Source organism: Notamacropus eugenii, chromosome 2, assembly GCF_028372415.1.
Source record: "Notamacropus eugenii isolate mMacEug1 chromosome 2, mMacEug1.pri_v2, whole genome shotgun sequence".
NCBI classification, from domain to species: domain Eukaryota; kingdom Metazoa; phylum Chordata; class Mammalia; order Diprotodontia; family Macropodidae; genus Notamacropus; species Notamacropus eugenii.
Window position 1 is genome coordinate 263,889,924 of NC_092873.1, and position 26,105 is coordinate 263,916,028.

At 38.6% G+C, this 26,105-nt stretch overlaps 1 long non-coding RNA gene across 2 annotated transcripts in view; it reads right to left on the reverse strand.

The window, feature by feature from the left end:
* Nucleotides 1–16,168: 16,168 nt before the first annotated feature.
* Nucleotides 16,169–26,105, reverse strand: part of LOC140527180 (uncharacterized) — a 41,600-nt gene continuing 31,663 nt past the window's right edge. For both annotated transcript variants that reach the window (XR_011974710.1, XR_011974711.1), the window contains exon 5: nt 16,169–16,622. This is a non-coding gene — a long non-coding RNA (uncharacterized lncRNA). The remainder of the gene's footprint in view (nt 16,623–26,105) is intronic.

The following is a 26,105-nucleotide window of genomic DNA, read 5'->3' on the forward strand; positions in this document are numbered from 1 at the left end:
TATAAAAGAATTGCCTTGCAGTAAAGAGGACCCAGTTGAGGTTATAGGACAGAAATTTAGAGTGGACCCAGTCAGCACAGTTTCATCCTTTTCCCTAGCTTCATTCAGCTCTGATTCACCATTCCTCCTCCTTAAATGATGAGGTTATAATAGATGACCTTTAAGGTTCTTTCCAGCTCTGACTCAGTGATCCAGTGATGCTACTCTACTATAGGGCTTCTACTCTAAGTCATTTGAAGTGACTCAGCTAAGTCAAAGCATGTTGAGAAGATGGCTGGAGCTGGCGTCAGGAAGACCCAAGTTCCAATCCTACCTCTTGACACTTACCAGCGATGTGATTCTGGATAAATCCGTTTACTTCTATCTGCTTCAGTTTCCTCAAATGGAGGGAATAACACCTACCTCCTGGATTTGTTGTGAGGATCAAATGAGAGATTTGTAAAGTTCTTTGCACACTTTAAGGCATTATACAAATGCCAACCATCATCACCATCATCATAGCAGTTGTTGTCTTAGCCTCTGTTGTTACTGAGAAAAGATACAACTTTAGAATAACAGGAGTTTTATTAGAAACCTCCATGAGAGCCAACACTGCAAGTTAATGGGCTTCGGGATAAATCAGTGAGATGTTGGAACACAGTAAGATGCTGCATTAGTTACATTTCCTACAGCACAGGACAATTACATCCTCTGTGGGAGGTAGAACCCACATTCCCACAAAACTGCAAATGTTGTCTATGTAAAAGCTTCCCCAGGCTTTCATTAAGCCTTTAATGAGTTCAACTTAGATTAGGCAGAAGTTGAAAAATGTATTCATACCCATTGATTCAAGAGAGATGAGCCATTTTCATTTCTTCAATAAATCAAGGATCTGACATTTCCGCAGTATGAGTACCCCTTTTCCCTCACCCCCCTCATGAAGGACACAACCTTTTCACACCTTAGCAGCAAATTTAACAAGCTGTTGTGGTCAAAATGTTTCATCATTTGATGACCAAATCTCTGGCGATGAGAGATAATCAATCCTTTTTCTAGTCTTACATTCAAAGCTGTTTCAGGTGGGTAGTATGTTCTAGAAATTCCATTCTATGGGCAAAGCTATTAAGAAACAAAAGTTATCTTTATGCCATGATGGGATACTCCACAGGAATTTTCTTCTAGAAAAAGAAAAGCATTGACAAAATCTCCCTCTTTAAGAGAGACACCATAAAATACCCCTGTATGTGCTTGTATCCATATAAATATAAAATACAAAGTATGTGTGCTGTTGATCACACTAAAGTTATAATGTTTTATAATTTTTTTAATCTCCCTAAAAATGAGAGCATAGTGTTAGAAAGTGACTTAGTGATATGAACTGCGGAAGTTCTTTTATTTATGTTATGGAGTGTTTTCTAAGCAGTCTGTCCTGATCCATGACAAGAACCAGTCCTAGCCTGATTTCTTAAATACAAACATACTTCATAGGCTTATCAAAGTTGGTGGCCACACAGATTGCATTACATGAAACACAATTTTTTTAAAAATTAACTTAATTTGATGTTAAAACTATTTCCCTACAAATTCTGCTGCATGAAGTCTCGATTAATCATATTTATGGGAATTAAAGGAAAAATCATGGTAGAGGTACTGTTTATAAATGTTCAGCATGTAAGAAATAACTTACCAAGACTCCAATCTTAATTTTAACCACAACTGAATTGCTCACTGATGAGAGCCTCATTAAGCCTCAAACCATTCTGACCCAGTTCCTGGCTATGTCAGTCTTAAAAGGCTAGATTAAGGAAAAAGCATCGAGCATACCACCCCACACAGCACCAAAATTAAAATAAAAACAAAGCCCCAACTCTAGAAACTTTCAGTTATCGTATTTTTCTTAAGTCAAACCCTCATCAAATGGTTTAAAATTTTAAATAAATATCTTGCAGCTATAGATTATCAGAGTTAGAAGAGTCCTTAGACCTCATTTAGCAATCCTTCTTAGTTTTGTAAGAATAAATGAAATAACATATGTAAAATGTTTTGCAAACCTTAAAGTGTCATATAAATGTAAAATATTATCATGATTCATTATTATTTTATAGATGAGGCAAATTGAGATTTCCTAGGGGAGTTTAAAAATGCCTGGCTTGCTTATCTTTGTATCCCTTACTGTTAGCACAGTCTGGCCCATACTAAGCATTTAATAAATGCTTTTTTGTTCATTCACTTATAGGTGCTCAGAACACTTGGCCTCTTGAGCTGTGATAGTGGTGCTGTTGGATGCCTTGACTTTTACCCAGTGGACTGATATTCCCCCAAACTCATCACTGAGCTATGCTCAGAGCAGGACATGATAGTATAAATCACCTTGCTAGTGTGCAGACATCAAGCCTCAGGGGAGACTGGAAGCCAAAGCAAAAGACTCAGTATGTTATGACAGATGGCCTTAGTTTTCACTTCTAACAAATTTGGGGTAAGAAGAACAGAATTGCCATGGTGAAAACACATTCATCCCTGGGTATGGACAATATTTGGAATGATAAAATGGCCATGAATTAGTTGACTGTGCTTTACCCATGTTGACAAAGCTGCTTGAAGCCTGAAGCTTTAGGCTAATGGCAATTTCCCTCATTAAATATCATATTCACAGATGTTAGTCAGGCCCAGAGTTGGTCTAGATATGAGTAGGGAGGCCCTTTCAAGTACATCAGTAGAAGAAGGCACAAAAACATGAAGGCAGAAGGGAGTTAAGGAAAGATTTAATGAGGATTTTATGGTGAGCAGTAGATGACTTTGAAGATCCTTTCTAATTCTGAATTAAAGAATCTAAAAGAATGGTTATTTTAAATTTTGCACATAATTATAACCCTACAATTAACCTTAATTTATTAATTTTCCTAAACTCATAAGGAATCAGAGATTTGAGATCAGAGGTCACAAGTTTCCCTATAAATTTGGCAAATTTTATTAAAGCAAATTGAGAAGTGAGGTGATGCAGCGGATAGAGGACTGGGACTGGAGTCAAGAAGACTCCTCTTTGTGAGTTGAAATCTGGTTTCAGATACCTACTAGACATATAACCCTTGGAAAGTTATTTAACCCTGTTTGTCTCAGTTTATTCATCTGTAAAATGAGCTGGAGAAAGAACTAGCAAACTAGAAAACTCCAAATGGGGTCAAGAGTCAGACACTAGTAAACAACAACCGTTAAAAGCAAATTGATCTCCTTTTCCCTCTAACTTCTATACTTCATTCATGCAGAATTATTATTTAGGTGTACCAAGTTCACTTTCCCATATACCCACTTGGGGTATGTTTGCTCAGTTGTCATTCTTGGTGATCAAGTGCATGATTAGAGTGAGTATACTTGCTTTTTCCACATTGATCACTGCTTTGCTATTGTTTTCTGTGTGGGAGTAAAGGGCCTTTCTTATACTCAGCCTATGTTCTGCTACCTCTTTTCCTACTCTTTTTTGGGGAGGCCTTGACTTGGAACCAATAAGTGTTAGTGAATCAAGGAATGTGAGAAAAGAAAACCTAATTCTCTTAATTAGAAGTTAGCTTCCTCTAAGTATGAACCACTTAACTAGGTTCAGGATAAGTTCTGCCATATTCCTAGAACCAGTTCTTGAATGCTAGACATGTATTTTATTTCCACAGCGTTTTGATCTCGGCTTTATTGCAGGCACCAATCCACTCATGCCTTCATATTCTGTATATTTTTTGTTCATGTTAATTCATTGACTCTCCACAGACGAGTCACCCAACAATCATACAAGAACCCTTTTTCTCCACTAGGTCTTTTTATATTTTGAAAGCACCAGTGGAGAATTGCAGCTATCCAAAAATGACCCTTCTCATCCCACATGCCTAGCCCTTCCCCTTCCCCAGTAATAATTTTCTTTGATGAAAATATTAGGGATCACTGGATCTGAAATTTAATTGATATAAGGAAATCACAGATAAGGAAGCTATCCCTACCAGTGCAGATTTGTGTCTTCTTTGTATAGTACCATCTTGATTCCCTTTCCCTCCTCTTACCCTGCTATTTTGGGGCATGGTCAGCTGGCATTACAGGCAAACACATGGATACTTAGAGTGCTCTTGTTTCTGGGTCCTTGTGACGTAGGGGTACTTCAGACTTACTGCACACAATATTCCCTTTCTGACTTGAATCCAACCTGTGAAGGCTTGATGAACCTTCCTCTAGCCATGAATGATGAAAAGGCTGGCACTATAGAATGATAGTCTTCTGACTGGCTGAGGAGCACAAAGGGTTGATGATACAGGAGTTACTAAGGTGGAAGCTACTGTGCATATAAAAAAATTGAGTGAGTGATCTCTCAATCTGTTTTCTGGAGATTATCTATTGAAGGAAGGTCAGTGGCCAGAAACCTGTACTCTTTTACTCAGCTGCTGTGTGTCTGTGACTGCATAGCCCCTCTGTTCCTATTTGGTTTCTTGTTTCCTGAATATTCTGAGATGGTAATACCTAAGTACTGGTGAGGCTGGAAGATTCATCAAAAGTCTTGTAGGTCCTGTTGACAACTAGAGTGGCAAGAGCTGAGTCTGATGAGGGGCCAGTAGAGCAGCCAAACAACCCATTTAACTGGGTCGAGCAATAGATTGACCTGTTAGCTGAAACATTGAGTCCTAGAAAGACCCAGTCTAACTCATCCAGAAAGAAACTTCCCCATCAACACATTGCTGCTCTGAAGTAAACTTGGTGAGGAAGAGAGCACTCCCAGGGTCAGGAGTGCCAGATACTCCTCAAGTCCTACCTGTCCTTTTGTGCTTTGAGTTTGAGACTACTCTCCTCAAGGGGGGGCAGCTAGGTGGTGCAGTGGATAGAGCACCAGTGCAGGAGGCAGGAGGACCTGAGCTCAAATCTCACCTCAGACACTTGACACTTACTAGCTGTGTGACCTTGGGCAAGTCACTTAACCCCAATTGCCTCAGCCTGGGTCATCTCCAGTCATCCTGATGAATATCTGGTCACTGGATTCAGATGGCTCTGGAGGAGAAGTGAGGCTGGTGACCTGCACAGCCCTCCCTCACTCAAAACAAAGTCAAGTGCAAGTCATGTCATTATTTCTCTGATGGTATGGTCTTCATCAATGAAGGACAAACACACACACTCTCCTCAGGGAACTTGTGTCTATGCAAGAGGGGAGTTGTCCCCATCCCCCCTTTTTGGGGTACTGAGGGGTTGGTTTCTTGCTAGGCTGTCTTAGTAAGTAATCTCTTATAAAAACTAATTGATGTCAATTGATTGATACTGAGGAGTACACCAGATCAGAGCTCATGAGTAAAAGAGCTAAAAAGGTTTTTCAGGGTCACCCCCCCCCCACAAGAACCCTAAAGGGAGGAATAAGTCATTGACCACTTTCTGGGAACCTAACCAGTCCAGCGTCAGTTGAGAGAGTAGTGATTCTATCCTGAAATTGTTATATTTACTTGGTACAAATTTCATACATGCTTTTCTGTGTTCATATAAATTCCTTAAGGGCAGGAACTGGTTGTTTGTTTTTGTATTTTCAGTACTTTGCATAGTGTTTGGAACATAATAGGTACTTGATAAATGCTTATTTAGTGAGTGAATGGGAAGGGCCTGTATTAGATGCTAGAGATGAAGAAATGTCATTGGGAAAGAGAGTTAAGATTTGTAAAACTGATAATGTATGATGGGCTGATACTGTTGGTACTTTGGAGGTCATCTAGGGCAATCCCTTTTTTTAGAACAATCTCCTGACTTCATTTACTTGATTATGGTTAGGGTTAAAAATGAACCCAGATTTATTTCATGGTACAGGTGCCAGTGATTTATTTCTGTCCTAAAGAAAGGAATCACATGCAAAAATAGAGAAATGTAAACTTTACATTAGATGTCTTAGAACCTTCTTTTCCATACCCTTTCCCCCCATTCCTATCTCTCCCTTGCTCCTGAGTTTTGTTATCATTCGGTTGTGTCTGACTCTTTGTGACCCCATTTGGGGTTTTCTTGGCAAAGATACTGCAGTGGTTTGCCACTTTCTTCTCCAGCTCATTTTACAGAGGAAGAAACTGAGGCAAATAGGATTAAGTGACTGCTCAAGGTCACGCAGCTAGTAAGTGTATGAAGCTGGATTTGAACTTATGAAGATGAGTCTTCCTGATTCTAGGCCAGTGCTCTATCCACTGCACCACGTAGATGCCCACCTGCTCTCAAGTACATAGCACTGAAAGACAAACAAACCTGTAAAGAACTGCTCCTCCAAATGCCAGTTTTTCTTCGAACCTTAGGTGCCTAGAGAATGAAAGACTAAATACCAATGGCTGACTAGAAATGAGCTTATGGTCCATTGCTTATAGACTAGAAAAGTAAATGACAACTTAGGGGGGACCCTTACTGTCCATTTCATGATAAAATTTTAAATGATCCAGGGTTCCAGAAAAAAAGTAATAGCTAATAAACAGTTGTCAACATTTTAGTGCTTTATGTCTTTCAATTTGCCATAAAACCTTCAAGGGTAAAAACCAACATGAAATAATACAGAATATGCAGCCATTGTTAATCATTTTAGTACAAATGCTACCTTGAACTCATATTCACCCTCTTTTTTTCCTGTGTGCACTTTAGAGTACTTTGTTTCCCCTCACCCCACCTGCTGTTGTGAAATCAACTGAAAATTTAATGCCTTCTTTGAAGCAGCTGTGTGGATTCGAGCTATATAGGAAGGGCACTGTTGACTTTTTCATTTATAGGCCCTTCAGAACCAGTTGGCAGTACCCAAGCATATATTTGCCAGGAGGTATGGCTGACCATCTTGTTTGGTGGTAAAATGCAATCCTAGCTACAATCCCAGTTTACAATCCTAGCTACAGAGGTGACTGCCTTTCCTTGTTTGTTGTTAGGGTTAAGATAAACCCAAATACATTTCATGGTGCAGAGACTAGTGATTGACTTCTGTCCTAAAGAAAAAACCATGTGCAAAATAGAGAACTATGCATTTTGTATTAGATGCCTTGTATCCTTCTTTTCAGCATTGTTCCCATTACTGTCTCACCCCTGCTCTCAAGTACATAATGCCAGGGTACCCCTTCCACTCTCATGTCCCATCTGTCTTTCCCCTTCCCACTCCACAATCAAGGATTCCTCATTGTACCTTCACTGTAGTACCCCATCCCTAGCTCATGATGAATATCCCTTCTTCCACTTTCCTCCCTAGAAAAGCTTATTCATAACAATATGCCTGAATCATGTAGAGAACTCCTATTGTTCTCATTTGTAAGATTTTCTCATTATTGCCATTGCTATGGGAAATGGGTAGCGAGGATGATATGCCTATTCTTTTGTTGGTGTGACATGACAGCTCTCCAGCCTTGGACAAGTCATGTTGCTTTTCTTCACTCCAATTTCTTCATTTCTAATGAGACTGTTACACTAGATTTCTAAGCTTTCTTCCAGCTCTAAATCCCATGATTCTATAAAGATCTTCCCAATTTCAAGATAAGGAGCTAGATCTATTCAGTCCCATTCATCAGATTCTGGTGCTGATTTGATTGTTAGACTAGAAAGAGTGTGATCAGCAAATTTGATCAATCAACAAGCACATGCTCTCAGGCCATGCAACACCAAGGAACTGCTGAAACCCAAAAAGGCGACTGGAGTGGAAAAAGTTTAAGAAGCCTTGTGCTGTAGTACTAGGGATTTTTAAAAAGAGAGAAAAGAGGTCATGTCTTTAAGGAGATTATATTTTAAATGGGGAGTAAGTATGAATAAAAATAGGCACACACAATGTACAGAGTAGATAGAAGACCAACATACAGGAAGGTACGAGAAAGTTGAGGGTAACTTGGAAGGTCTTCCTGCAGAGAGTAGCATTTGGGCTATTTTGAAGGGAGCCAAGGATTCTCAAGTCAAGAAATGAAGGAGGAGAGAATTTCAGGGATGAGGCATATGAAAAGCATGGGTGTTGGAGTTAGAAAGTTGTGTGTGAGGAATAGAAGTATACCAAGTCAGGGATGTGCTGGTAAATGTTTAACAACCAGATCTTGGGGGTGGAGGATAGGGTTGGGGTGGGAAATGTATTCAAGGCACATTTTTGGTATTAATTTTTTTTTAATTTCAGGTGCTTGCTCTGGTGACTGGAGTACTGAGGGAAAAACAGTTACCTGAAAGGTAATATAGAAGAACCAGCATTTTTCATCCCCTCTACCTGCCTTACATTATCTGGGTACAACTGATGCTTATGTCTTGCGTTGTTCATTTATTCTCTTAAAGACTGCATTTGACTGATCTCCTCTTATTCCTTAAAAATACCTGCTGCTGATCTAGTTCTTTATATGTCCTTGTGCCAATTCCTACCCTCCCCTACACACGTTTTCATGGCATGAGTACATAGGACAGTACTAGAGGCCACATAGGAGAAAGTGACAACAGCACAGGGCTGGGATCATTTTTAAGAGTTTTCTCTTTCTGGGGATGGAATCACAAGCTACTCACTGCTGGGGATGGAAGCTCAATTCCATGTGGACAGTCTCGGGCGGGTAAAGGTGGGAACTTCTAAATCTTAGAGTTCTCACGAGGCCCCCCAGGAAACCACTGGGAATCGAGGTGAACCGAGCTATCTCGTGTATTTCCGCCTCTTCCCGTGAGAAACATGATGGGAGAGAGCTCTCCCCGCCCTCGAGATTGTCCCGGATCTGGGCACACCTATTGTTATCTAACAGCACGGTATTCAGGTGCAAACTATGCGGCTGGAGAGCTTAATTAGGATCAGGAAAGCCTGAAAGCGCTCTTAGCGCGGGAGGGGCGCGGACAGGACAGAAGGCTCCGCTTTTCCTCTCTCTGCTCTTCCCTCCCCCTCTCTCCCTACTTACACTTCTTCTTCCAATCTCTTATTGTAAGATCTTTGCCTCCTTGGGAGATTCTTCGCTCCCTCCTAAGGAAGAATTCCCCTGCACTTGTAACCAGAACCCTGAATAAAGCTCAACCCTTGTTCGACTCTGATAGGTCTCTTCTCTCATACGAGTATCCGGTTTGGCCAGCTGAAGACCTCCGATAGAGGTAAGGTAAGACTCGGGTAGCCCACAGGCCTCTAGGCCTGGCAACTCACATTTCATTTGTAGAAGACTCTGGACTTATTCTTCCAGAGAGAAGCTGGCTACAGGTCCCTCTTAGGATTCTAAGGCTACTCTTGCAGGGTTGAGGGAATCTTTCTTTAATCCTACTGGTTTATTCCCCCACTGGTATATTTCTGCTTCTAGTAATCATCAGTGACTATTATCCCTGTTCCATTTAACCAACTAATATCAATTGACTCATACAAAGGAATATTTTATTGAGAAGACATAATATGAATGACATCTCTGCTACCGTTGGGCTAGATCAAGAGAGTAGACTGAGGTTTCACTCTTCACTGTCTGAATTCTGATAGATTCTGTGGTGTACTCCAGTTCCTAATTTCCGGTGCCTTGCTCTCTTGACCTTTCAGTGTTCACAAAGTCATAGCCATATCTAGTTTTTTTTTTTCATCCTAGAATCAGGAAAGAGTACATACAAAAGATATAGAAGCAACTTCAGGGCCTTGTTCTACAGCTAGCATATTAAGACATATCCTAGCACACCCAGGATGACCTGCTAGCACAGGTTCTTTGATCTGCTTTATAAAGGAAAGACAGCTTCAAAGGGGTTAAAAATCCTACTTTAATTAAACATGTATAAATAATTCACTAGTTCAGGGGAAAGATTAACATCCTGAATATAGAGAAAATACAAGTAGAGAAATTAGCACAAAGATCAACAGTCAGAGCTCCAGCTATCTGGCAAAGTAATATAACCACTTATATACACCACTAGAAGGGGGAGCCAGTGACGGGCTTCTAACAAACAGCTACTCAGAGTTTCATACAGGGAATCAAAAGATCCTTCTCATGAGCAAGCCCCTCAAAGCAAAATGCCAACCTTCCGGAAGATATAACAAAGACTGAGCCCCTGGTTGGCTCAGAGCCAGTAGGCATGAAACCTACGTGACTCAGCACAGCTGGAAACAATCAGGGTTCAAAGGAGATCAATTATTCAGATGTTCACAATTTAGCTTGAGTCTGAGAAAATAAACTCCAAAAAGACAACAACAAAAATCCCACCTTGCTTGCACTTACAGCTAACTCTGGGTAGGAAGGATTATGAGCCCCCAACCATCCACCCACAAGTTATCCTCCCTCTCCAACTAGCCAAGCCAGAAAGAGCCAAAGTCAAGAGACTCTTGCTGGCTGGTCAGTGCCTTTTGAATGTACCCATGTTCTGGTTCCAAAGACTCTCAGAAAGACTTCTCTTTACTATGTAGTTAGAAGATTGGAAAAAATACCTGCTCAGGCTCAAGTACATGTAGGGGTTACATCATGGAGTACATTACACATGTTCATTAGGACTCAGCTCATTGGTCAGTTTTCCCCATTACACAGATCTATACTTGGACCTGTCAATCAGACTACAAACCTAATCTAGTGATCTCTAGGGTTACACTACAATGATTATGATATTGTGGTGAGTGGAAGGTTAGTGGTGCCCTTGACAGAAATAGAGAAATTTGGAAGAGGTATGAGTTGGGGGAAAGGATAATGAAATCTGTTTTGTATACTTTGAGTTTGTGCTACCTGTGGTACATCCAGCTGGAAACTAGTAAACTGGAAGACTAAAACTAAAACTAGATACATAGTTGTCATAATCACCAGCATAGAGGTGATAATTTAATACTAAGGTGTTAAGAGTTGTTAATGGCTTAATGTATTCCTTCCAGCAAGGAAATACATTGGTTTAGTGGATGGCCTGTTGGTCCTAATAAGGTCAGGAAGACCCTATTTTTAAATCTTGTCTCTTACACATCCTAGCTATGTGATCCATTGAACTCTAAGGCTCAATTTCATCATCTGTAAAATGGGAAAAATAACATCTGAAGTACAAACTATAAAGTGTCTGCCATTGTTCTTCTAGAAACATCTCTCTTTGGATGGAGGATTCTTTGTCTTAACCCAAAGAAATTGGGTTAAACATAGAATTTCAGGTATCAAGAACAGGCCAGCATGGGATGCTTTGTCTAGAACTCTTGAAAATACCCTATGAGGGTGGCCATGTATTCAACCCTCATGTACAGCAGTCCTACTCCTGGGAAGAACTTCTGCTGTGTTAGATGTTGAGATACACCTCATTGTTAATTGCTCTTGCTGGACACACTTCTTCTGGTATCTGAGTTTCTTTCATTGGTTAAGAATTCTTTGTAGACAGTTCCTAAGTCTTATTCTTTCTCTAGTTTCAAGTCAACAAGCTTCTAGGTCCCAACTATTCCCCATGGCTTCTCCTGAATACTTCATTATTCTTCCAAATTTAAGTATAGTAGAGGGACCATGATTCAATGGAAGTTCCTTCCAACTTTAAATACTATGATTTCTTTATGACTGTAATATTTGAGAGCTCCTCTTGTTTCCAAATCTCTCTCTTCTAGTTACCATCAAAGTTTTGGGACCTTATCAGTTTTATAATAGTACAGATGAGAAAATTAGCCCTCCCCATTTCCCTCAGACATTAAATGTCTTCCAGGTGAAGGTGAAAGAAATGTCTTTTCCACTTGCCTAAGTCTAGACCAACCTGGAAGTTAGACATCTGGAGACCGAGCACATAATAATTCACATTTATAAAGCATTTTTAAGTTTTAAAAGTACTTTAATCATTAAATTAAAAAATTAAAAGTACAAGTATTACCTTTGTTTTTTAGATGAGGAAACTGAGTCTCAGAGAGGGGAAGTGGGTTGTCTCTGATCACATAGGCAGTGAGTCAGAGCTGGGGTCAAATCTAGGTCTTTGGCTTCCAAAGCCATTTTCCTTTCTTCTGTACCATACTGCTTCTATTTTTTAATAGACTTTTTCAGGACCATTCTAATTCAGAGCAAATGCTTCGTTTTGCCATTTTATTGACCCTTGTCTATCCACAAACTGCCCTTCACTAAACTATACCTTTTCTTCTTACCCTAGACCCACTTCCTGAAATAAATCAGGATATTTTTTCTTTTCTTTTTTTTTTTTTTTTTTTTTTTTTTACTATTTCCTTATCCTTCTTGGCAAATCTCCTAGTACTGTTAACAGCTCCTTACAGTTCATTCACACAGATGTGATCTCCTCAAGAAAAACTGTCAAGAAAAATTTCAGCATCAGGAGCTTCAGGGGCTACTCTATAGCCTCAGTTTCCAAAGAGGAAGCATTCTGAGTTGACTCAAAATCCTATCTATGATATTATCCAGATACTATCCAGATACTATCCAGTATCCAGATACTTCCTAGTATTCAAATGGCTTAAAGTACAGGCAGAAAATCAGACAGCTTGGGTTATCCTCTTGAAGACAAAATTTCATTTATCTCCTAAAGAGAAGCATTGTTTTTCAGCTTACTTTTTTTTCTTATTTACATTGATCCTTATTCATTCAAGAAAACTTTATTAAATGCTCATTATATGCAATGAACTCAACTAGCATCTGGCAAAGATTAAAAGGACCTGAAGAAGCTTTAAATCTTGATACCAACTTCTGTTCTCTTCTTTATATCATTTATTTATTCTCTCCCTAGTATCTCCTGATTCCATCTCCTAGACCTAGACTGACACACCACAGTGCATTGCACTGAATGAAAGTCCATTAAATGAATGAATGGATGAAAATGCTATTTTCTTGATTCTTGCCCTTTATGTTCTTTAAAAATATTTTTCTTTTTAATTTATGAAATAAAACATTTTTTCAAAATATTCTTGCTATGAAAATTATGTTCTCACGTCTATCTACTTCCTTAAGTTCTTTCATTGTTACTAAGTACAACAAATAGCATTTCTTGAAATTATCATTCAAGAAAACACCTCAATAGGATGGGAGAGTTATGGCCAAATGTAGTACTGAAAATGATGAAGACTGTGAGTCAAGCATTAGTTTGACAAAAGAATCAATTTAGGGGATATTTACATATCCCAAACCAAACAGAATGTTGAGGAAGAGCAACCATAGTTTCTCCCATATCAGATAAAAACCATCAACTCTTAAAAAAAAAAAAAAAAAAGAATCAGAGTGTATGCAATTGCTCTAGTAACCACAATCAACTGCTTCGATAGCCCTGTCCATTATTATATCCCTCCCCTGAGTCAGTCCTGGCTGATACATCTATTATTGAAGATGTTAATAGCATGACTCATTTATGGGGAGCATAAGCATGTATTCCCTAGTCACCATGACGCCATTCACTATTGGCAGATTACCCTAGGCAACAAATATCCTGTCAGTGTCTATCATGTAGCAATGTTTTGGATAAATTAATGTCAGGGATGCTAAATATCCTCCCTTTACCTCACCCACATACTCCCACCCTTTTCATTACCCCCAACTCCCAATGGTTCAATCCTTTTTCCAAAGCACTAGACACTGTTGGTTGAAGACTCCAATTTGCATCTTATTTTGCTTGTGTACAGTTATTAAATCCATGTGCCTCTAGCTTAGAGTATGTAAAATAAATTAATAAAATCTGATGCCGTTTTCAAATTCAGTGTCTAGGACATCAAGAACAAACTTGCACAGAGAATACGTAATGGAATTCTAAACCAATATATTTAATTATATTTTGAGCTAGGATCATCAGGAATACAGCTGAGAACTGCTCACTTACTTTTACTTTACCAAAGTGAAGCATTCTCTGTTCTATCCCTATGGATAAATGACATTAAAATAATTTCCTCTGCCCCTTTTCTTAGTGTCCTGGTGGCTGAATCAGGCTAACACCCTGATAGTTTAGGTCTTATATGGGAATGAAACTAGATATTCTTAGATCATTCAACATTTTTAAAAAGAGATTTGCTTGCTATAACAAGAGAAGGCTATGAATTGAATACACTGAGAGTTGATTCAGCTGAGTGAAGTTCCCCTGCATCTTAGTTGCTTGTGGTGGTCTATCAGTCAAATATCGGAAGAACTAAAGCTCCTTTAGGCTTTTGATTCAGGTGACCAGGAAGTGGGTAATGGCCCAAACCTTGGCCCTGACTCAGTTCAGTCTTACGGATGGTAACAATATATTTTAAGGGGAAAAATGGAGTAATTTTCATAGGAGGAAGAGGGGAGGGGGAGTTAGGATATTGTTCCAACCATACTCCATAACACCAGACACAACTTTTATTCTCCTTCCAACAAGTCACTCTCTTTCTGGTATCTACTCCTTCTAATCTATCTATCTAACAAGTTCAACCTATCATAAGAAAAAGTGGAGCTGAATGGAGAGTTTTAGCAATAACCTCTTCTAACCTCTTTGTTCTTGGAGTACATCAGTTACTCTCATATAGATATATGAGATTATGTAACATACTTTAAGCGCATTTGGATAAAGGCACCACAGAATCACAGAGCTCATCCACCCTCTTCTGCCCCATTAAAAGTAAGCTAACAAGCCAAAGGAATCAAACAGTTTTATTAGCCAGAGATGGTTAGAGTTCCTTTGTTCAGCATGAAATTGAGACCTTCACATCCTAGTCATGGTCATTGCCTTTCTTGGAACTGTCTATTGTTAGTCATAGAATCATTGATTTGAAAACTGGAAGAGACCACAAGAGGTCTTTTGGCCTACTCACCTACCCTCAGAAAAGTAAAGCATTTAGAGGATCATTGGATTTAGCAATCTAGGGGACCTTAAATGGTATTCCAATATAACCTCCCAATTTTACATATGCGGACACCAGATTTGGCAGAGTTGAAGTGAATTGTCCAGGATCACATTGTTTCCATTTTATTTCATCAAATAAACATTATTAAGTACTTGTTTATATATGCAATGATCAAGAAAATTTTGTAAAATTCTCAAGGAACTTTACTTTCTAATGGTGACAGATAACATATAACTAAGTAATGCAAGATACACATGGAGTAGATGAAAGTAATTGAAAGGGGAAGGCAATAGCAACTGGGGAGATCAGCAAAAGCCTCCTTTAAAAGGTGGTATTTGAGGTAAAGGAAGCCAGGGAAAATCAGAGGTGGAGGGGAGAGGGCAGATTATTCCAGGTATGGAGGCAACTAAATAGGCATGGAGGCCAAAGGTAAAGTGTTCTATCTAAGATGGCCAGTGTAGCTAGCTTATTGACTACATGGAGAAGAGGAGTAAGGTATACTATAAAAGGACTGGATAAGTAGAGAAGGACTGGGTTTTAAAGAGTTTTAAATAGTAAAAAAGAAGATTTTATATTTGATCCTGGAAGTAATAGGGAACCACTGGAGTTCATTAAACAGGAGGATAATATGGTCATGTCTACACTTGAGAAAAATCAGCTTGGCAGCCAAATGGAAGATGGATTCAGGTGGGGATAGATGAGGCATGGATACCAAATAAAAAACTCTTGCAGAATTCTAAACAAGAGATGATAAAGGCCTGAACTCAGTTGGAGCTTTATGAATGTATTTATGTAAGAAGGAGTATTATATGAGAGATACTACAAAAGTAGAAATGATGAGATTTGGCAGTGGATTGGATATGAGAGGGAAATGAGAGTGAAGTCAAGGAGGACAACAAAGTTGTGAGCCTGGATCACTGGGAGGGTTGTGGTGCCCTCTGTATTAATAGCAGTCAGAAGAGGGGAGAGTTTGGGCATAAAGGGTGATGAGTTATCTTTTACGTATGTTGAGTTCGAGATGCCCACAGGACATCTAGTTTGAGATATACAAAAGGCAATTGGTAATACATGACTATAGCTCAGCAGAGAGGAAAAGAAATAGCTTTATCAATCTGGAGAATCATTTGCATAATGATAATTGAGCCCATGGGAACTAATGAGATCAACAAATGAGACAGTATAGAACAAAGAGAAGGGGACACAGGACATAGCCTTGGGAGGCACTCATATTTAGTAGGCAAGACATGGATGAAGAATCAGACAATGCGATTGAGGAGAGGTCAAGGAACTTCAGTATTTAGAAAATATCATAAGACTTGACAATTAAGATGTTATTAGTAACTTTGGAGAGGTCAATTTTAGTTGAATAATGAGGTTAGAAGCCAGAATGCAAAGAGATAAGATTAGACTAAGAAAAAAAGGAAGTAGAACCAACAACTGTGGATATTTTGTAAGGTGTTAAGCCACAAAGGATAAGGAAGATTTGAGAAGATAGTTAGCAGGAATGGTGGAATTAACTTACGGTTTTTAATTTTTTAAAAATATTAATTTATTTATTTGTTTTCAGTTTTCAACACTCACTTCTATAAGTCTTAAATTTTCTCCCCCTCCTTCTCTTCTCCTCCCTAGATGGCATGCAATCTTACATGAGTTCTACACATGCATTCTTATTAAACAAATTTTCACATTAGTCATATTGCATAGAAGAATTAAAATGAATGGGACGAACTCTGAGAAACAACAAAACAAAACATAACATAACACAAAAGAGTCTGCTTCATTCTCCATTTCAGTTCCATAGTTCTTTCTCTGGATGTAAATGACATTTTGCCTCAAGAGTCCTTTGGGGATGTTTTGGGTCCTTGTATTGCTGTGAAGGGCTTAGCTATCAGAAACAATCCTGGCACACTGTGGTTGTTACTGTGTATAATGTTCTACCGGTTCTGTTCATTTCACTCAGCATCGGCTCCAGGTTTTTCTGAAATACAACTATTTGTCATTTTCAAAAAAATATTTTATTTGTTTTCAGTTTTCTACAATCACTTCCATATATCTTAGATTTTTTCCCCTCCTTCCCCCTTCTTCCCCCCTCCCTCTCCACTCCCTCCTCGAGACAGCATGCAATCTTATGTAGGTTCAACATATACATTCCTATTAAATGCATTTTCACCTTAGTCATGTTGCATAGAACAATTAAAATGAATGGGAGAAACCATAAAACAAAACAAAACAAAACATAATACCAATGAAAATGGTCTGCTTCATTCTGTAATCCAATTCCATGGGAGGCATTTTGCCTCGAGTCCATTGAAAATTTTTTGGGTCATTGCATTGTTGTGAAGGGCTTAGTATACCAGAAAAATTCCTCACACACTGTGGTTGTTGCTGTGTACAAAGTTCTCATGGTTCTGCTCCTTTCACTCAGCCTCAGTTCATATAAATCTTTCCAGATTTTTCTGATGTCTATTTGCTCATCACTTTTTGTGGCACAATAGTATTCCATTACATTCGTATACCACAACCTCTTCAGCCATTCCCCAATTGATGGGCATCCCCTCAATATCCAGTTCTTGGCCACCACAAAAAGAGCTGCTATAAATATTTGTGGGACCTTTTTCTGTTTTTATGATCTCTTTGGGATACAGTCCTAGAAGCAATATTGCTGGGTCAAAGGGTATGCACATTTTTGTAGCCCTTTGGGCATAGTTCCAAACTGTTCTCCAGAACGACTGGATTGGCCTACAGATCTACCAACAGTGTTCCAAGTCTCCCATATCTTCTCCAACATTTATCATCTTCCTATTTTGTCATGTTAGCCAATCTGATAGATGTGATGTGGTATCTCAGAGTTGTTTTGATTTGTATCTCTCTAATCAATAGTAATTTAGAGCATTTTTCATATGACTATAGATAGCTTTAGTTTCTTCCTCTGAAAACTGCCTGTTCATATCCTTTGACCATTTATCAGTTGGGGAATGACTTGTATTCTCCTAAATTTGACTCACTTCTCTATATATTTTAGAAATGAGGCCTTTATCACACATACTAGTTGTAAAAATTCTTTCCCAGTTTTGTGCTTCCCTCCTAATCTTGATTGTGTTGGGTTTGTTTGTGCAAAAACTTCAATTTAATGTAATCAAAATTGTCCACTTTGTACTTCATAATGTCCTCTATCTCTTGTTTGGTCATAAATTTCTTCATTCTCCATAAATCTGACATATACATTATCATTTGCTCCTGTAATTTTTTTTATAATATCAGCCTTTATACCTAGATCATGTACCTATTTGGACTTTTACTCTTGTGTACAGTGTCAGGCATTGATCTATGCCCAGTTTTCACCACACTATTATCCAGTTTTCCCAGCAATTTTTGTCAAACAGTGCTGGGAAACCCAGAAGCTGGGTTCCTTGGATTTATCAAATGGTAGACTGCTCTATTCATTGACTACTGTGTCTTGAGTACCTAACCTATTCCACTGATCTACCCTTTTTTTTTTTAGCCAGTACCAAGTGGTTTTGATGATTGTGGCTTTATAATGCAATTTGAGATCTGGTATGGCTAGGACACCTTTCCTCTTTTCATTAATTCCCTTGATATTCTGGACCTTTCATTCTTTCAGATGAATTTTAATATTACTTTTTCCAGCTCTAGAAAATAATTTTCTGGTAGTTTGATTAATATGGCACTGGATAAATAGATTAATTTAAGTAAAATTGTCATTTTTATTATATTAGCTCGGCCTATCTATGAGTAACTGATATTTTTCCAATTACTTAGATCTGACTTTATTTGTGTGAAGTGTATTGTAATTGTGTTATATAGTCTCTGGATTTGTTTTGGCAGGTAGATTCTCAGATATTTTATAGTGTCTACTGTAACTTTAAATGGAATTTCTTTTCCTATCTTTTGCTGTTGAGCTTGGTTAGTAATATATAGAAATGCATATGATTTATGTGAATCTATTTTATAACCTGCAACTTTGCTAAAGTTGTTTCTTATTTCAAGAATCTTTTCACTTGATTCTCTAGGATTCTCTAAGTATATGGTCTGCAAAGAGTGATAACATAGTTTCTTCTTTGTCTATTCTAATTTCTTCAATTTCTTTTTCTTTTCTTATTGCTATAGCTAACATTTCTAATACCATATTGAATAACAGCTGTGATAATGGACATCCTTGTTTCACCCCTGGTCTTATTGGAAATGCATCTAGCTTGTCCCCATTACATATAATGCTTGCTGAGGGTTTTAGGTAGTTACTACTTATTATTTGAAGGAAGGTTCCGACTTAGGGTTTTTTAAGGAGAGGGAAAACTTGGATGTGTTTGTAGGCATCAGAATAGACTGGGAGAGATTGGCAATTAGGAAAGAGGGAATAATAATGAAGGCAATTTACTAGCTAAGTTGGATTGTGGGATCAGTGGCTAATGTAGAGGAGTTTGCCTTGGAAAGGAGAAGAGCTACCTTTTCAGATGAGACTAGAATGGAGAAGATAGTGGAAGGAGATATCTGCATGATGTCAGATGAAGAGGATGGGAGAAGAGGGAGCTCCCAGTGATTGACCTTAATATTTTTGGTGAAGTATAAACAGAGGTTCTTTGACAAGATAGCAGGGTGGAGGTGGTGTTGAAAGAACTTCGAGGAGGGATGAAAAGGTTTGGAAGAGTTGCTGTGATGAGTAGAATTATAATTTGATTAGGGAGGGAAAAAAGCATTGTCTTGCTATGGTGAGGAGCCACCTGAGATTGTATAACATGCTTGTAGTCAGCCCAGACTGCTTATATTCCTAATTTCCTCCAGCCCTGTCCAGTTGCACATGAGGAAATGAATGGTGACATTAATCCAGAGTTGGAATTTAGCAAGGTGCCATCAAAGAGAGAACAGTAGGGTAAGGGAATCAAAGGTAGGGGATAGAATAGTATTGACTTTGTTTACCAAAAGAGAGATACAGAAGGGAGAAGAGTTTAGCCAGTGTTGGATCTGGGAATGAACTGAAGGGTGAAGGAATTAGTCTCACATGGCCAACAGGTTACTCAACAACTACTCTTAGATTTTATTGTTGTTTAGTTCATGTCCAATTCTTTGTGACTCTGTGGTCCATATTACACATTGGCTGTCCATAGGATTTTCTTGGTAAAGATACTGGAGTGGTTTGCCATTTCCTTCTTCAGTGGATTAAATTAATTAATTTAAATCCACTGGATAAATTAATCCAGTGGATTAAAACAAACAGGGGTTAAGTGACTTGCCCAGGGTCACACAGCTAGTGTCTGAGGCCATATTTGAATTGAGGTCTTTCTGTCTCCAGGCCCAGCACTCTATCTGCTGAGTCCCCTAGCTCCTTTAGATTTTTATAATTACCTGTACAAACTTGGAACAACTCAAACTAAGCTCTGAGTAGATTCAATACATTCTGTCAGGTAGGGGTGCATTGCATTTTTTTTTTCTCCTCTGCCCATTAGGCAGTAATTATCTACTTTGAACTTATGAACTTCCTCCCCAATTAGTGTAAAAGTCTAATTATAGTCTAATTGTTTAAAAAATGCTGCCCTCTTCATTACTTCATAGACATAGAAGACCATCAATCTAGAGTAGGGAGGGACCTCAAAAGTTAACTAGTAGAACTTTCTATTTTTGGAGATGAAGTAGTGAAGATTCTAAAGAGAAAAGGTCCAGAGAAGTTAAGTGACTTGCCCAATGTCACAAAAAAGTGTTAAGAAGAGGAAATACTTGAAGTCGGATTCCCTAACTGGAGAGTCTGTTGGACTTTCGAGCTGCCTTTTTGCTAAAGAGTCTTTTTCCTTTATCTATTTACTATCAAATTCTAGACTACTCAGATTCATTGCATTAAATACCAAAATGTCTAACTGGCAAAATGTAGTTGTTTCTAAAAGTCCAATTTCTCATTATTCATTAACCTTAAGGCAATGAAACACCGACTCTATCTTAATAGAGTCAGTTTTTCATTTTAAAATCCCTGAATGTTAATAATAAGACAAAGAAGTTTACTGGGATACCAAACTGTAAAGCAATATTTCTCCTAAATTATCTGTTATTCAGAACCACGAAGTAATAAACACTGTGCTATATGTTTATTGTGGAGTTTTATGATGAACTATATAATTACCTGTGTAGAGTGTGTGTGTTGCTCATGTAGGTTATAGAAATCCAAATGAATTTATCTAAATTCAACTTACAGGAAGTATGGATAGATATCTCTGAAATCTCCTCTGTCCCTTTGCAAAGGAGGCTTTGATTCCCACCTATGAAGGATTGGGAAACTGAAAAAATAAATGGAACTACATTTCCACCAGACTGGAATTTTATCTATCTGTCTATATTGTTATAGATAACAATCTATATTGATAGTCTAAGAGAAGTAATCTTTTAGATTCATTGATCTTCATCCTTTAGTGAGTGAGGAGTATCTAAAGGCTTGATTCCCTGCTCATTAAATGCTAAATACACAAAGACCATATTGAATGGTAACTAAAATTTTATCTAAGACAATAGCAAACAGAAATCAGAAAAATTATACATATTAGTATATATAGGACACTATACTGAGTGAATGAGCTCTCCCACTAGGTGTGAGATCTCTCAACTCAACTAGAGAGTTTTTAATCTCATCCAAGGGGTAAATTTCCCAAAGTCTCTAATCTACCAGTCTGGAAATAAGGACATGCTCTGGATTTTCTACCTACTGGTTTCTTCCTAAGGTCTTTTTCCCTTCTGAAGGCCCCCACTGGAGAAAGCCTGGAACTGTGTGTGTCCTCTCTCAAAATCAGAAAACAGAAGAAATCTCTTCTCCCAGTTTAAGTGAGGATATATATTTAGCACAGATGCAAAATATATATGTCACCACAAATATATATACCCTCACAAATTCAGGTCAGCAAATATTTTCTCAGCCTACTCTGTTCAATGCTTTGTGCTATGTTCTGTTGTTCTGGTGTGTGTGTGTGTGTGTGTGTGTGTGTGTGTGTGTGTGTGTGTGTGTGTGTGTGTGTGTGTGTGTGTGTGTGTGTAATTCCTTGCCTTCAAGAGTTTATATTTCCCTAGGGCTCGTGTTGGCAAAGTATAGACCAAGGGCCAAATCCTACCAGCTGCCTGTTTTGGTACATCTCTGGAACTAAGAAGAATTTTTAAAAATTTTATTTTAAAAATTGTATTTAAAAATATGGGTCAATGGGTATATTTGGTCCTCAGGCCATAATTTACTATCCTTATCATAGGGAATATAACATCCAAATGTAATAAACCTCTAGGCATATGCCAGGAGACATTATACAAGAGAGTTAGGTAAAGGCTCTAGCAGAGTGGTATGACCTTGTCTACTAAGTTCAATACCTTTTTGGACCTATAAGAGGAAGCAAAAAAGCAATAAAGAGCTATCACCATTCTAAATGGACAGAATGTCATCAGAGGTCACTCCTAATATGGTAGCGAGGTAGCAGAGTACATAGAGTGCCAGGCTTGGAGTCAGGAAAGCCTAAGTTCAAATCTTGTCTCAGACATTTACTAGCTGTGTAACCCTGGGCAAGTCACTTAACCTCTGTTTGCCTCAGTTTTCTCATCTATAAAATGGGGATAATAATAGGGTCACTATGAGAATCAAATGACATAATAATTGTAAAGCTCTAAGCATAGTTTCTAGCACATGGTAAGCACTGTCTAAATGTTAGCTATTATTATCGTTTTTAAAGTAAATGTAGTGTTGATGAAGTACCCATGAGTCATGTCCATGATGAAACCTATAATCTATTTGGGATGGAGATAGAGGATAGTGAACTTTATTTTTCCCTTTTTGTATTTCTCCTACGACACTGAATGCCCTTTCTTTGAACTGGGCTTGGAAGGAATTAGAGGCACAGCTCTAATGCTAACTTTCTCTAAGTTCGCCTCCAACTTTGGGATGAAATGAAGTACTTGTAAGAAACCAGGCGTTTAACAAATGGAGTTACTTTACCTAACACTGCAAGGATAAGAAACAAGAATATGATGTAATTTAGCTTTTCTGATTATAACACTCCTTGTCTCCATGTGCAAATGCATGTAGTCACTGGGTCATCGTGATATGCCAACTCATGTTGTCTTAAAGCACCCCACCAAGTATAAGAAGCTTGGATTCCCATGTGACTGGTTTTTTTAATGCCCTGAAATCACCTGGAAGTTGCATCAGGGAAGTTGGGGCTGATCCAGTTGCAGAGGTAACTTGGCCTTCTTTTAGATAAAGCCTCCTTATACTAGTTATATCACAGACTACTCCTTGGTGGCAAGATCTCAAAGACTTCTAGTGGAATTTTCAATGTTTAAGTGCGTATGGGACTTTTACTATGTGGACAGTCATCCTGACATTGGCAGTACCATGGGAGAAATTGGGAAAGAGGAAAACAAACAAAAATAAACAAAATAAAAATGTGGAGGAGAACAAAAGTCAGAAATTCTAGACCTTTTCCCTCCTCTTTGAAAAAACCAAGTTTTAAGTCTTTAACTGGACAGTCCACCATACTAAGGGAAAAGGAAAAACATAACAAAAAAGAACAAAAATAAAACAAACAAAACGAATGTGGAGGAGAATAAAAACCAGAAATCCTAGGCTTTTCCTTCTCCCTTCAAAAAGACCAAGTCTCTAGTCTCACAGTCTGGTCCATGCTGAGGGCAATGCCAAATCTTGGCAATTCACAGTGGGTTTTCTAATGTAGCTTAGTGATGATGAAGCCGAAAATTCTAAGAGAAGGAAGTGAGGAGGGAGAGCATTCCAGACAGGGATGAGAGCCAATGAAAGACAACCTAGATAGAGTGTTATGTGTGAAAAATCCAATGTCACTGGATCTTGGAGGAAAGTGTAGCAAAACTGGAAAGATGGGAAGGAGCCAAGTTATGAAGGTGTTGAAAAGCCTGAGAGTCATTGTTGAGTAGAGTGATAACATGGTCCCCTCACTGTAGGAAAATCACTTTGGCAACTGAAAAGGGGATCCTTTAGAGTGGAGAAAAGACTTGTGATGAGCAGAAGGATATTGAAATAGTCCAAGCATGAACTGATGACAACTTACACCAGGATGATAATTGTGTGAGTGAGAGCTGCTGTGAAGGTAGAAAGGATGTGATGGTGACTGAGGAAGACTGTGGGTGTAGCACTAAGGAGGAACATAAGGATCATGAATCAGATAGATTAGTACTCATGGGCATGTAGACATGCAGTCCCCTAGACCTTCAGTTCCACAGGCACATGAACAATGGCTTGGATGTACTGAGGCATTCAAACCCTGATCAGGAGCCCAGATGTCTGGGTCTCTGCATTTATATTTTCTTGCTATTGTGAGGCAGATTCACAGGGACTGTGTGGGAGGGGACCTTCAGGACAGTCAGTCAGTGGGTGGTCTGAACTGTGGTTCCTCTCTTATTTACCCCACAAGGACATTGCGATTAAAAAAATTTGCTAACGTTGCATACCTGGATCAGATGAAGCTTGCTAAGCCGAGAGCTTTGTATTTCTTGCTTAAATGAAGTTGACTAAAGCAGTATTGGGTATACAGGAACTTCCTGGTACATTTGTGAGTCCATTAGTGGTCAGAGATGGAGTCACTTCTGTCATCTAGAGCCTAGGACTAGGTCAGTCATCATAGTGATATATTGGATATGTGGGTTGAAAGTGGAGAGTCAAACACAATATGGGGCTTTTAAATCTGAGTGACTAGAAGGATGGTGGTGTCCTTAGTACTATGAAAGTTGAGGAGAGGAGAGGGAATGAGAGGAAAGATGAGCTCAAAATTGGATATACTGCATTTAAAATGTCTCTGGGACATCCAATATGAGATGTCACAGAGGCAGTTGATGATTCCAGACCAGAGCTCAGAAGGGAAGTTAGGGCTAGCTATACAAATGTGGATATTGAAAGTGAGGAGATGGTTGTTGAGTCCATTGGAGTTGGTGAAATCATCAGGGCAAGTAGAAGGAGAACAGAATAGGACCCAAGAAAGAACCTTGGAGGAACCAAGGTTCATTGACTAAGGACTGAAAGACCATATAATTCATCTCCTTATTTTTACATATGAAGAAACTGAGGCCCAGAGAAGTTAAGTGACCTGCCCAAGGTCATGCAGATAATAAAAAGCAAAAATGACTTGGGGGTGGGGCAAGGAGATGGTTGCAATCAACGTCTGGTAAAGTTGAGATAGATGCAAAGAGTGAACCTTAAAAGAAGAGAGGTAGTTAAGTGATAGAGTCAGGGGGAGAATGTGGAATTAGCAATGATGATTGAGGAGTATGCCTACTCTTACTCTTATCTCAGAGCAGCACCTGGTACTTGAGAGGGTGGCTAGTGATACGACGACTTCAGAGAAGATTCAACTTTCTTTGAGTGAGGTTAGTGCTTCAATTTATAACATTGTCTCGTTGAATCCATGTGTTTTAAAGCATCATGGTTTAAAAATAGATTTTTCCCCCTAAAGGGATAAACAACTGTCTTTCAAAATGCTCAATAAAAGCAGAAAACATCGTTTTGGTAAACACATTTCTGTTCCTTTTTTTTTTTTTTTTTTTTTACACATATATAGCTTGGAGGCACTAACAAAACAACACTTGTTACCATAGACAGGTTCAAGGAAGCTGTCTGTCACACACCCTCATGGTCAATGAGAAACATCAATTCTCTCCTCATTTCCAATTAAAGGCTGTCCTTTCGAAACAAGACTAGTTGACACATGCTGAGCAGTTGTTACTCTGAATCCTTCCTAGGTATGCCATTAAAATACAAGATATTAGAATGTCAATGCTGTCAAGCCAGCAATAATCATAGCATAGTTTGATAATAGTTAGCTAGCACTAAGGTAGACTCAAAAGAATAAAAATAAAATTCTCTTCTCTCATCCCCTTCTCTTATTCATTGACTGAAAAGTTTCACACTTCTAAAACTACTTTCCCATAATCTAACCAAACAAGTACAAAGAAAATTTCTCTGTGTCCACCATCTGTCACCATCATTATCATCATCATGCCTTTATCTTTCCTTCTTTCTTCCCTTTCTTCCTTCTTTCCTGCTTTCTGCCTCTCTCTCCTTCCCTCTTCCTCTTTCTCTCTTCCTTCCTTCTTTCTTCACCCTCTTTTATTCCTTCTTCCCTCTCTTTTTCTTTCTTCCTTTCTCCCTTCATTCCCTATCTCCCTCCCTTCTTCCTTTCCTTCTTCCTTCCCTTTTTTCTTTCTTTCCTTCCTTCCTTCCTTCCTTCCTTCCTTCCTTCCTTCCTTCCTTTCTTCCTTCCTTTCTTTCTTTCTTCCTTTCTTCCTTTCTTTCTTTCTTTTCCATCTGCAATGACTGTAATAACACAGGATGTTCCAGAAAGACCTGGGAACATACATTCTGACTGTTTTTCTATAAAAACCTAAAATTGAGCCTTCTCCCCCTCCCCTCCAAAGTCAGATTGGTATCTGTGATTAGGTTATCCTGGCCAAGGTAGTTTGT